Here is a 13,702-nt window from a genome sequence, read left to right on the forward strand (position 1 = left end):
CAAGTATAGAAAATATATTAAAAATTTTTACATAAATATCTAAAATTATATATTATATATATAAAATTTGGAGGCCAAAGTAGCCTATGTCTATACTAAGGTCCGCACTGTGTACTAGGTTTCGTTACATTAGAAATTGTTTATTTAAATGTTATTGGATTACAAAACATAAGAAAAGTCAAATTATTGATAACTTCTTTGGAAATAAATTTATTTGAATAATTTTCATTAAGATGTTTAGTTTACAGCATTAATTTAAAAATATAGTGAGCATGAATTACGTATTAATTTATAAGATCTTTCTTTTTCAATGTTTCCACGCACAAGGTGTATATAAATATATTTACACACACAAAATCGAACAACTCAACGTGAAATCGATTGATTGATAAATTTCCCATTAGATATTCTATCGTTGTAGCTTTTCGGTAAAATTAATAAATTTAATAATATAGTGAAAGGACGAGTTGTTTTTTTATATATGAAAAGGATAATATCTAATAGACCTTTTTGCAACAATCATGAAACAGTCTCCCCTCACGCAACATATTTATTTAAAGGCGTTTTAAGAATTAAAAAAATGCGATTATACTTATAAGAATAAAAAAGATATTAAAATCTTATACTTGTTTTTTGTTTTAACAAATTTGGATTTCACTTAGTTAAATATAAACTAATTTATAAATTCAAATATTTTTAATTGATTTTTTTAAATTTTTTTATTGATTGAAGTACTTAAATTTTTTATATATTTTTATTGAGTTTTACTATTTAATTGTTATTTATTATATTTAATAAAATTAAAAAAAGTGAACAAAAGTTCAGTTAAAAATATATAAATTCATAAAATGAAATTAAAAATTGATTAAATATTTTAATTTCTATTTGTTTAAAAATGTTGTCCCCAATATTTTATTTTTTTTTGTAAAAACGATTAAATGCTATTTGTTATTTCTCTATCAAAATGATAATATAAAGTTGATGAACTGACATTCAGCTGCTTGCTTTTTTCTCAATTGATACTGTGATCATGTTTTGATTTGACCCACCAAATCCTAATGCCACTAACCACAAAAAGACATTAATTAGTGCGACTCTGATCAATTATCATTTGAAATAATGTGAGATCAATGGAGGAACTAAATACACAAAATTGAAAAAAAAAATTAGAGAAACGAAAAGTGTCACTAATTCTTTTCCTCTTTCTTTAGGCATCGAAATCGTGTTTGAATTGACCTTACGATTCCATAAAAGAAGTGTCAAAGAAACAAACGTTGAGTTTTCTGAATCATTGATGCGCCACGCTTCGTAGTTCATACATTATGTATAAAGAAATATGTCTTTGTATTTGCTACGATACGACCCACTTTAGTATGATGAAAATAAATAAAATGAATGAAAAATAGGACAATAATAAAATCTCTATTTCTAAAACTGTTTCCATCCTTCTAATATTGTAAATAATTTTCATTCGTCAATTTTTTTATAATTTTTTTTCTACCAAACACAAATCACTCTCTAAGATCCATCATGTTTTGTGCTTTTTGACCCACCATCCAAACAAGTTCTGGCAAGGAACTGAAAACCAAGGCCCAGTAAGACATCTGAACAGTATTGTAAAACAATCCATTATTTTTCAAATAAATATTCTTCTATTGATGTTTTCTTAAGTAAATACCACATTTATCTTTTTAGAGGAGATAATTATACTCGAACTAAATAAGTCAATATGAATAATGAAAATCTATTTGTCAATATTTAAATTAATTATAAATAAAATCAATTTTTGAGTAAACAACTCTCACATTATATTTTGATTTTGTAATGATAATTAAACTTAAATTTATCATCTTAGTATATTTAGGGATCTTTATCGAGTATATTGTGTAATTCATCGTTATTAGAATGTTATTAAACCATTACAACTATATAATCTTAAATGTTTATGTACATATTTTATTATAATAGAATTTAAATGTTTATTTTTATATATAATATATAGCGATACATATGTATAAAGTGATCGACTAGATACACTCACGAGAGGGACGATCGACCTAAATGGTGTCATCTAACCAAAATCGTTAGTAAACAAAATATTAGTTGACCACACGACCATAAAAATAGGAGACAAAGAGGTCATACGACCTCCAACAATAGGAATCCCTAAATATAATTTTATGATGAAATATAATTTTTTTAAATTTTGAATTACATAATTACAATAATTATAGTTATAAATTATTTAATTGAAATTGTTTTATAAGAAATTCAATTTAATTACAAAAATAATTAAAATCATGAATTTTATTTATTTAATAATATTAAAAAACTTTAATTATTAATTAGATATAATTTTAATTATTTTAAATATATTTAAAAACATTATTTACAAATTATAAATGATTTTAATTAATAAGAAAAATTAAAAAAGTAAAAATGTGGGGGGTGCACGACTTCAATAGAAGAAGTCGTTAACCCCCTGCAACTTAGATTTTTTTTTAAATATTTTTATGAAAAAAGGCGTGGTAATCGATTACAAGGTCGGGTAATCGATTACCATGTCCTAAATTCGATTTTAGGGTGCACAACTTCACCTCTGACCATTATGTTAGGGTGAAGTCGTGCAAGGGGCACGACTTTTTCATTTGAAGTCGTTTGGGCCCCACGACTTGTCTATTTTTGTAATTAGAATTTTTTTTTTTGCTTAAATCGGTAATTTATACTTCAAATTTGCCTAGTTTCATACAAAAACCTAAATGTTTATGCCATATTTTATTATAATAGAATTAAAATGTCTATCTTTATATGTATTTTATAGCGATACAAATCTATACAGTGATCGACTAAATACATCCATGAGAGGGGACGATCGGCCTAAATGGTGTCATCTAACCAAAATCGTTAGTAAACAGTATATTAGATGACCACACAACCATGGAAATAGGAGACAAAGAGGTCAGATGACCTCCAACAATAGGAATCCCTAAATATTGCTCCTAATCAATATTACTAGTAAGAATTACTTAGCATAAAATGAACCATGATTGGGTCATAATTAGTATTCTACTAATCACAAACACATCTCGAAACCTATAAATAGAAGTCCAAGGTGAGAAGGTAGGTGATTGCAATTATTGCAAATTTAAGATTTTACTGTGACTCCGCTGGGATTAATTGCTAACTTGAACGTCGAAGTGCGATACATCCAGACGATTTGGAATTCGGACAAGGATGAACGGTAAGAGTATTCAGGATGACCCAAACTAACTTGAAAGAAAGTGTGAAGAAGTGTTTATAGAAATCCTTGACCCAACATCCGAAACACCATATTATTATAGTAGAGATTCTACATTATTAAAAATAAAATCAATTTTTACCATTTAAATTATTTATAATGAGTTAAATATAACGTTATTTATTTAACTATATATTCCAACTTAGAACTTAAAAATAATGATGACATAAAAAAAAATGTTAGTAATTGATGTTCGACAGCATAAAAATCAATGTAATAGTTACATATAAGTGTTGATCTAATTCAATCATTTCAACATATATTATATCGAAATATATATAACTTGTAAATTACATTAGATATTAATGAGTGTTTGATACAGCGAATGGAACAATAAATTTAATAAAAATCAAAATATAGATACTAAATTATAGTTCTGATTGAATATTAAAAATTAAATTTTAAGTCTAATTATAAAATTAATTTGTAATAAGATGAATATTATGAATTAATTTTATTCTAATTGATGTGAAAAATGGGAATGAAAGATGCAGAAGAGATAAATTGAAGAGAAATGAGAATAAAGAAAGCGGGAAGATGAATGAAAAGTTGTGCAGAGCATAAAGTTGCATATGATCTAAAAGTGCAGAAAGGTATAGGACACAAAACTGGAGGAGTGAACGAGCAGAATCAGAGTAATATATAATGTTCCGTCGAAGCTCCCAAAAGTCCTCTCACGAACATGAAATCATTTCTTCTCACCGCAATATTTTTATATAAGCGTTACATAATTTCCAATAATTGGCAAATTTTTCTGTTATTTAAAAAATTGAATATATGATTTTGCAGTTTGTTTTTATAAAGGAACAAAAAGAAAAAATGTTGTTAAAGAGAAATGTAATAAAATATTTTGCTACATTGTCCCCCACTTGCATTCTTCTCATAGCTAGGCAACTGTATTACTTTCTGTTGACGGTTGATACTATCATGTTGACTTGTTTTTACATTCTTAAATTCTACTATACATGTTATTTTAGTTTACGTGAATAATTTAAGGTAAGTTACAGTGTTTATGATGATGAAAAGATATTTATTTAAAGGGTAATGATAGATATAATGAGAAAGAGAGGTTGTTGTTGGAGCACATGGGGTTCCACCTTGAAGAAACAGCAATGGCAGCATGCAGCAGCAGCAGCAGCAGCTAGCACACACCTATAGAGGGCCAATATTGACAGTACTGTCATCCCACTAATGGTATTGTCGTGGCTACTCTTATGCAATATGCACTGCACAGTAGCTGGACCACGCCATTTATATATCATCATCATTCATCACCATCTTCTTTTATATCAATCCAATTTCTGCACACCCCTCAATGCATCCTATATATGCAACACTTCCTCCTCTCACCTTTTTTCCAACAACATTTCATAAATATTCATTAAAACTTTATTTTAATTATAAATTTCAATGTCTTCTTATGGATTCAAGGATCAACACCTACCTACCCTCCTTTCTTCTCTTTTATTCACCTTTAATACCTCAAACCTAGCTCTCTATATTTGATCACTCATCGGAATATATAATCAATACTATGCATCACCTTTTATGGGGTTAATTATATAACTACCAACACAGAAATCTATATAGCCATTTCTTTTGTGGACAGTGAATGAACTTGAATAATGAATCTTAATGATCCACACCATTGTTGACTATGTTGGATTTCTTATTGCTTCACAAGATCTTCATTTCTCTTATCGATCCACCTTCGTATCCTTGTGGTGGTAGCTGTGTTTGGCCAAATTAGTTGTGCATATGGTGCGAGTTATGGTGTGAAACTCGGTTATCTGGTATGGATAATAACGTTCATTCAAAAGGAAAATTTCACAAAGTGACATCATTAGTAGTGTGTGTATTTTGAAGGTGTTTCAAAAGTTTTTCGGATGTTAAGAGTAAACTTTTTCTTTTCACATGTGATAAAAGCATAGCATTGATTTGGTGGGTAAGAATTGGACTTGTATTTGACAAAGATGTCAAGTTTGGATTTCACTCTCAAGACAAGAATTTTTCTGAGTAATTTGCAACAATTTTTGTGAGTGTTATTGATTTATATATGGACCCTTTGAGATGAATAAGATAAAACTCATGTCAATCCATTTTTCATAATTTCAAATAATATTGGACTTTTATTTTTGGACTTTTAATTCAATTTAACAAATCCATTCATATAATAAATTTTAATTTTTTAATTTATTATTTATTTATTTAGAATAAAGAAAAAAAATTGTATGTAGAAAACACAAGTTACACTAATAAACTAAGGATAGTAATATGGGTTAATCCGTCCTCTTTTGGTCCATCTGCATTTGATGAGTTAAAAATAAGTTGAATTGGCCTAATCTCCATAAAAAAATTCAGTCAATTGCATAACATCTGGTCTACAAACTCGCGGATTAACCTGCATAAGATTTTTTATTTTTTAATTTTATTATTTAAATTAAAAAGTATAATACATTAAAGACTTTAAAAGAAATGTAATTTAAATGTGATTAATAAAATATTTGTTCAAAACAAAATAACAATTATACTTTCTAAATCTTAATTTTTTCTTAAGTTTTTTTTATTGAAATTATAGATATTATTAATAATAATAGTTAGATTATATGTACACATGAATGTGTTAATTAATAACTTTTATATTTATACACATTATTACAAATCACCTAATGAAATATTTTTCTTTCCATTTAATGTTAAAAACAATTTGTTTTTTACAATTTAAATTAATACGGGCCATGTGGGCTTGCCCGTCCCGTTCTGTGTGGGCAATATTAAAAATTATCAGTATTATGTTTTTTTTTTAATCGTTAACAATTTGATATTTCGTCTCATTTGATTAAAACATTTTACTCCAATAAAGAAAATTAAAACATAATAAGATTAAATTGTTTTCTTAAAAAAAATTCTTAAAAGATCAAATAATTAAAATAAAATAAATTTAAATTTAATATATTTAAATATTTTAAAAGTTATAAAAGTTCCTGTCAAAATGTTAAAGAGTGTTTGATAATTTCGGGTAGCTAGACATGTATTTTTCATCTCTTTTTTCGGAGGACAGCCAGTGGGCTTTAATGTTTTCTTCCCCAATTTATCTATTTTATAAGACTTCCATTAAAAGTAATTTTATTAGATAAAAATTAATGAAATTAGATGTTGAAATTTTAGTTAATATTGCATTCAAAAGTATTCTCAAGTTATATGAAGCGGGTAGTATATCATGCAAACTCTATTTTGCTTGTATGACTAGTTAAATATACTTGTAAACATATATAAATAGATTAATGATATATTAATATTTTTATATTATTTATATTTATTTAAATAAATTAATCTGCCAAGTCTATTGATCAAAGCTTAATTTTTAAATAATATGTTTTTGAAACAATTATATTTGATTTGATAACCTGAACTAGAATATATAAACTAAGCTAAGTATAGTTTTCAAATTTTGATTTTTCTTTAACTGTAATAATTTCAGTTTGGAAAAACACCCTTCATTCCATCGAAGCACAATCAAGGTTTGGATATTGTAAGTTTCCTTAATAATTATATGAAAACTACGAGATATATATATATATATATATATATATATATATATATATATATATATATATATATATATATATATATATATATATATATATATCCAGAGTCATAAAATTTATAAAAAGGTCTGTAACATGGTTTTGGATTTATTAAACATTACTTTCTTTTTCAAATGTATCAAGAAAGATTCTCATGAAACTAAAATTAGAAATATTACATTCTCATATATTTGATATAAAAGTTTTGCAAGCATATTCCATGAAATCAAATTGCCAAAAATATAACTATTTATGTTTTTCTTACTTGTTGTTCTTACAGTAAAAGATAGGAATATTATACACTTTTAAGATGGTGGAAATGATTTTCTTTAATAATTAACTTGTCGTTCATTCTTGACGACACTGAATATATATGCATTGAGTGTTATGATTTATGTATTTTTGTGGAAGAATTGAAAAGCAAGCAGAGAGAAAAAGTTAGAGAAAAGGAAAAAAGAAAAGACTAATTGTGCGAGAGGGACATGAAAAATAGAGAGGGGTAAGTGAGAAGACAGTTTCACGTGAAGATTTTGATAAAGTTGAAGTGGTTGATTTTACCGTTTGCACGATAAAGGAAGACAAACTTAGTCCTCAAACTTTACGAATGATAGGAACATTTGAGAAGCATGTACGATGAGGGTGTTTGTTAGAGAAAATGAATTAAACTTTTTTAGAGGCCTATTAGTAGCCATGATCATGTGGAGAAGATTTATATGAGATGTAAAGAAAGAAAAGAAAAGATATGAAAAGGATCTAGACAGCTAAAATACCCGCTTAATGTGCCTATCCATGTGCATTTTTACTAGATTCCATTGCAAGCAAACAAATGCTTCTCTTTTGGGTGCCCATTAAAACCCTTCAAATCGCACAAAAACCATTTCCTTTAATCTTTTCTTTTATTTATTTATTTAGGATTTTTATGCAAGAAACTTACTAGAAAAGGAACATGAAATCAAATACTAAGTTATGATTTATAATGTTGTTTATTAATGTAATGCGTTATATTAAGCATCTTTGACCAATGTAGACAAGTTGGATTTGTTCAAAATATCCACCCACTGTGCATATATTTAGTCTGTGTTAAGTCATATGTATGATCATTCATATCATTGATAAAGTATATTTAATCATGCGTACATATAATGTCATAATTTTTATAATGCAGACTTCTGAACCAAGTATTATTATTATTATTATTATTATTATAGTTTGCTGTGTGTGAGTGGGAACATGGATTGGACCACAAACTTTGATTTAGTTAAAGAGGAAAAGAAAAATTTAGAGAATAAAATTGCTTTTCTTTGCGAAGACAGGGAATAAAATTGTAATATATATTGCTAGCCAACTTGTAGAGAATTTCCAATAATGGATAGCTGACCCATTGTCGGGTAAATTTTCTTTCGGGGTGTCTGGATTGTTATGGAATGGGGTCTACATCTCAATTAATATCATAATTTCCTCAAAAAACATTTTCGGATTATTCTGCATAATCTTCGTAAATATAATCAATTCATGAAATAAAAAGAAACAATCATGGAAAGAGAGTTTTTGTTGTTAATATAAGCACTTGTTCTCTTTTGCTTTCAAACCCTCTCCTTCAACCTTCAACCTTCAACCCTCAAACTCACACACACCCTTCCATGATCCATTCACTTTCCTTCACCACAAAATCCTTCAGAGACAGAAGCATAAAGTATATATCAAACACTCTCAAGAATCAACCAAGAAGGTGGACTTTGGTTACTGTAATCCACTGCAACTGGAGGAGGCATCCAAAGGGATCGCATTGATCCCAAATCTCAGATTTATCACTTTTTCCTTCTCTTCCTTCTTCAATGTTTGGGATCATGCTATCCCTTTGGATTCCTCCTTTGGTGGCTTCTACTGTTTCTCATGGTTTTGCTGGACAATCTCTAATCACTGTTCTTGCCTTACAAACTGCATTCTGCATACGCAAGACAGTAATACAATTCATGTGTAAGTCCGTGTTATCAATCTTCTTAATGCTCTCTCGCACTCACCAACCCAATTTCTTTCACTTTTCTTTTCGCTTTTAACATATTTGACCGTGTCATGTGATTTATGTAGTGGATCTCATCTTGTGTCACACAACTTTCTTCCTGTATTATTGTTTTCTTCTCTTTTTCTTCTTCCTTCAATATATATGAAGTTAACTTTTTTTTCCAGAACCCAACACCCTTAAATTTAGCAAAACATAGTCTTAATGATTACCTTATTCATGCTTTCTCAGCATGGTTGAATAGATCCACTAATTCAGTCCAAGAGGGACTGGATCCCACCAAGGTAAATTATTCTTGAACCAGGTATATATTATCTCATTATTAGGTCTTTCTGCTTTTCACCACACACACACATACACATATATATATATATATATATATATATATATATATATATATATATATACGTACACTTATAAATATATAATTATACATTTTACAGAAATAGTTTTCCGTGAATGTCAGTGTATATGCAGTACATTATTTCAGTCACTAGAATGAGGTCACCTTCCAAACATCTTACAAAATTACAACATGCAAGTTAAATGCTAACTTTTACTAATACGGAGACACATTTTTGCAATTGATGTACTGAGATTTATGAGTTACTGATATGAATTTAAGTGCGCTATAGAATTTTTGTGTTTCTGATATGTATGAAGAAGGTTGTTAAGATATTTTAAAGCCATAGACTAAGAGCAACTTTGACCAAAGAATTAAGGACATTTCCCAATATCTTTCATATCTGTGAGTAACTTTCTTGATTTTAATCGGAAACTTTTTCTATGGGTTCAGAAATAAATGGCAGGAAAAAGTTAGTCTCTCTCCAATGTCACAGATGCGCATATTCTCCCTCTCAATTACAAATTGGGGATGCCACTGTTGGTATTTAATTAAGTACAATACATAGCAAAAATGGAAGCGTTCAAGCTAGTTAACCGGGTAGTTTGCTATCCATCCGTATGAATAAAACAGTGCTAACTATTAGCTATATGCATTCTAATCAGTCGGCCAAAAGTAATTTCCACCCCATTTGGAAGGTTTTTGAATTTCGATCATTACCTATATTCAACAAATCAATTTCACCTTTTGATAAAGCAACTTTTCCCCCTGCTGAACATGGTCATTTTATGCACAAAAGCTATCTGGGCAAACCTGGCACTCATAGTCATAGTTCACTGACCGACCACACTCGAGTTGTCATATGTTGACATGATATATTTTTTTTTTGTGTTGCCATATGAGTGCTGGAACAGGCTTCATTTGTGTCTCACACAGTCACAGTAGCTATGATAGCCTTATAATATTAAATTAGCTTTTCGTTAAAAAATGCAAACAGTGCAGGAAAACCCCACTGAAATCTTGGTAAACTAGAGCTGAATATAAAACTACACATACAGTAGCCAATTGAAGCAGCATCTGAGAGTCTAAAACCACTGAGCTTGAGTCAATTGCACTCCGAAAAACACATGGTTTTTTGAACTTTAATTAGAATCGAAGGCAGTGAGAGTTGTTATTGAGGCAATTCTGCATATTGCTTTGAGACTCACACTGAGTGTTCCATAGGAAATGGAATCATACACGTGCCAACGTTGCAATATATCTTTAGAGGGTATTTTATTTTGATGGTTTTACGTGCTTAGAGGTTATTCTTAGCACATGAGTTGTAAAATTTAGCCCACACTTTGGTGAGGATCGCTTTTATCACATGGTTGGAACCCCTAGCTACCGTGTCTCCTGTTCAAGAATGAGCTGTTAAATCTCTTTATCAATTTTGCTGAAAGGACAAAAGATTAATTCTACACTAAACTATTAATGTAGGAGAGGGCCACTAAGGAACACAGTACACACACTTCTGAAGGATGGCCCTCTTGTTTCACTGTCTATTCTGTCTATTTCTTCTAAACAACAATGCTATTTACACAGTTCTCTATCTACACATATTTCATTTCAATTTCATAAATAATATAGTTTTTGCCAGCTTTTAAATATGTAGTTTAACTGTTTGGACTCTTGTCCTCATCGATTTGATTGTTATGCGTGGTAATACTTTTTCCTTTAATCATTTTCCACAGGCTCGCAATAAAGTAAATCATAAACTATCTGTCAGAGAAAAGAATACCAGATCATAGATAATCACGTCTTGCCGTTGCTAACCATTGTATTAAGAAGACTAAACAAATATTTTATCTATATGCATACGTGAGATGTCAGTGAACTTCTTGCCATAGAATTTATTCCAACAAATTTGTTGTTTATTAGACGTTATCGAACAAAATTTATTGTTTGTTGGGTTGATTCACTAGTACAAAATAGACCTTCTAACGCGCTATATATGCCTCAGTTAACACGGAACCGAAGCGCAAGGGGTCTACTACCTCGGGTCACAAAAAAACCGAGGCCTAAAGCATTACCATGTTGACCATTAGCTGACAAACTTTTTAAATTCATCTTACTGCTTCGGTTACATTCAGAACCGAGGCCGAAACCTTTGCCACGTAGCCTGCTTCTCTGCTGCTCTCTCTGACAAACTTTTTAAATTCATCTTACTGCCTCGGTTACACAAAGAACCGAGGCCGAAACCTTTGCCACGTAGCCTGCTTCTCTGCTACTCCTCTGCACAACGTCTGATTGACAGGAATACTGTTTCGGTTATTGGCAGAACCGAGGCAGAAAGCTTAAGCTATGACATCGTTTGGGTGCAACCGAGGCATATAGTGATTATATTTTTTATTTTCTTTTATTTTCTGCTAGTATAGGCACCGATTGTTGTTAAAAACCGAAGCAGTATACCATTAGTACCTCGGTTTTTTTGCTAACCGAGGCAATATATCCTGTTTATCAGCCCCTCTCCCGCGACGTTTCCATTCTTCTCGCGCGAACTCTCGCCTCTCGTTCTCCGTCATCGTCGCCCCACCACGCCGTTCAGTCCCCGCCACACTCCGGTGTTCTCACGCAAGAAGGAGCATCGCAGTGCTTCCTGGCCAGCTTCTCGGCAACGTCGTGGCCAGCTTCTCGTCTCCGGTCTTCTCCTGCAACAGCGTTGGTGCCTCGTCGCTGCCTCGCCACCGCGCTCCGTCTGCCTCGCCGCCGCGCTCCGTCTGCAACGTCGCCGGCGTGCTGTCTCCCCACCACTGCAGCAGCGCTCCGTCCCCATAGCCAGCACGCTCCCTACTGTGTCCACTACACCGCCGTGGTCTCTCCCCATTGTCGCCATTCTCTACGAAAATTGGTAATTTTTATTGGATTCATATTGATTTTGTGTTGTTATATTATTATCTAAATAATTTATGTGTTTGTATGACTAAGAATTAGTTAGATGGATTGATTATGCATTTGTTTGAAAAATGGTGTTTGGAAAATAGAAATTTTTTATAGTAATGTTTGTATATGTATGTTGATAGGAATAACTTATGAACAGAACTTAGAAGAAAGGAATTCAAAAAATGGAAGTGAAGTTAGTTAAAAAAGTAAAGATTGAGTATTTTAAAAAGAATTGATTCAAAGAGTGTAACTCAAGGTAGTTAACAAAATATAAGACATAAAAAAATAACAAGATAGATAGATTTTGAGAATTGACGTTATTTACTCTTGGTTGAATATATTGTTTGCTTGAATATATTGCATGTTGCATATGTTATTATTTGTTTGGTTGAATATATATTGTTGTTGTAATTTAGCCTTAGTTTCCCGTTTGAGATTCAATACAAAAATTATTTACTATCTCCAGACTTTTTGAACAAATTTACTTTTTACAAATGGAAATAGAGGAGATGGTAATAATAATTTACAAGTATTGAATCTTGAATTGTCCGGTTGGACAGTTTAAGAAGAGTAATAACTTTTTCATAGTTTATTATAACATATCAATTTTAATATACATGTCTTAAATTTCATGAAAATTTGTCGTTGTGTTTTGTATTGATCTTCGGGTGCATATTTGATTGTGACTTATAATCACTTTCATTTCGTGTAACCTGAAGACCAATGCGAAATGCTGGCAAAATTTCGTGAAATTTAAGATATGTTGTTTAAAATTGATATGTTTAATAAACTAAAAAAAGTGAATCTTCTTGAATGGGATAGGGTCAAACCTTGAATACAAACACGATCAAAGTGATCATTCAAGATTATTGAAATTGTGTAAACAATTTCAGTAAACATGCGTACGGATAGAGGGTGGATTAATTTACCCCGCATCAGCACTGAGTACGAGAGAGGGGTAGAAGACTTTATAGAGTTTGCGCAACGTAATGCGAGTACAAGTGGTGATGATGAAGTCAAGTTCAGATGTCCGTGTGTGAACTGTTTAAATGGGAGGAAGTTGAACGCAACTGATATTAGGGAACATCTTATCTGTGATGGTTTCATACGAAGTTATACAACATGGATATGGCACGGCGAATTAACAGACTTTCCAACTGTCTCTCCAACTGAAAATGTTTATGATTCCACAATGGATATGGTAGATGAAGCAGAAGAAGACAACTTAGAGGACATGATCCGCGATGTTGGCGCAGAAGCTTTTGCCCAAGCGCATGTGTATGAAATGATGTCCACTGATGCGGAGACTCCTTTGTATACGGGTTCAACTAAGTTCACACGGTTGTCAGCGGTGTTAAGGCTCATGAATTTAAAGGCGAGCAATGGATGGAGTGATAAGAGTTTTACAGAATTGTTGTCGTTGTTGAATGAAATGCTGCCAGATGGAAATACGTTACCTAATCGTAATTATGATGCCAAAAAAATTCTTTGTCCGATGGGTATGGAATATAAACGGATACATGCATGTCCGA

This window comes from Vigna angularis, chromosome 7, assembly GCF_016808095.1.
Source record: "Vigna angularis cultivar LongXiaoDou No.4 chromosome 7, ASM1680809v1, whole genome shotgun sequence".
In the NCBI taxonomy this organism is placed as follows: Eukaryota; Viridiplantae; Streptophyta; class Magnoliopsida; order Fabales; family Fabaceae; genus Vigna; species Vigna angularis.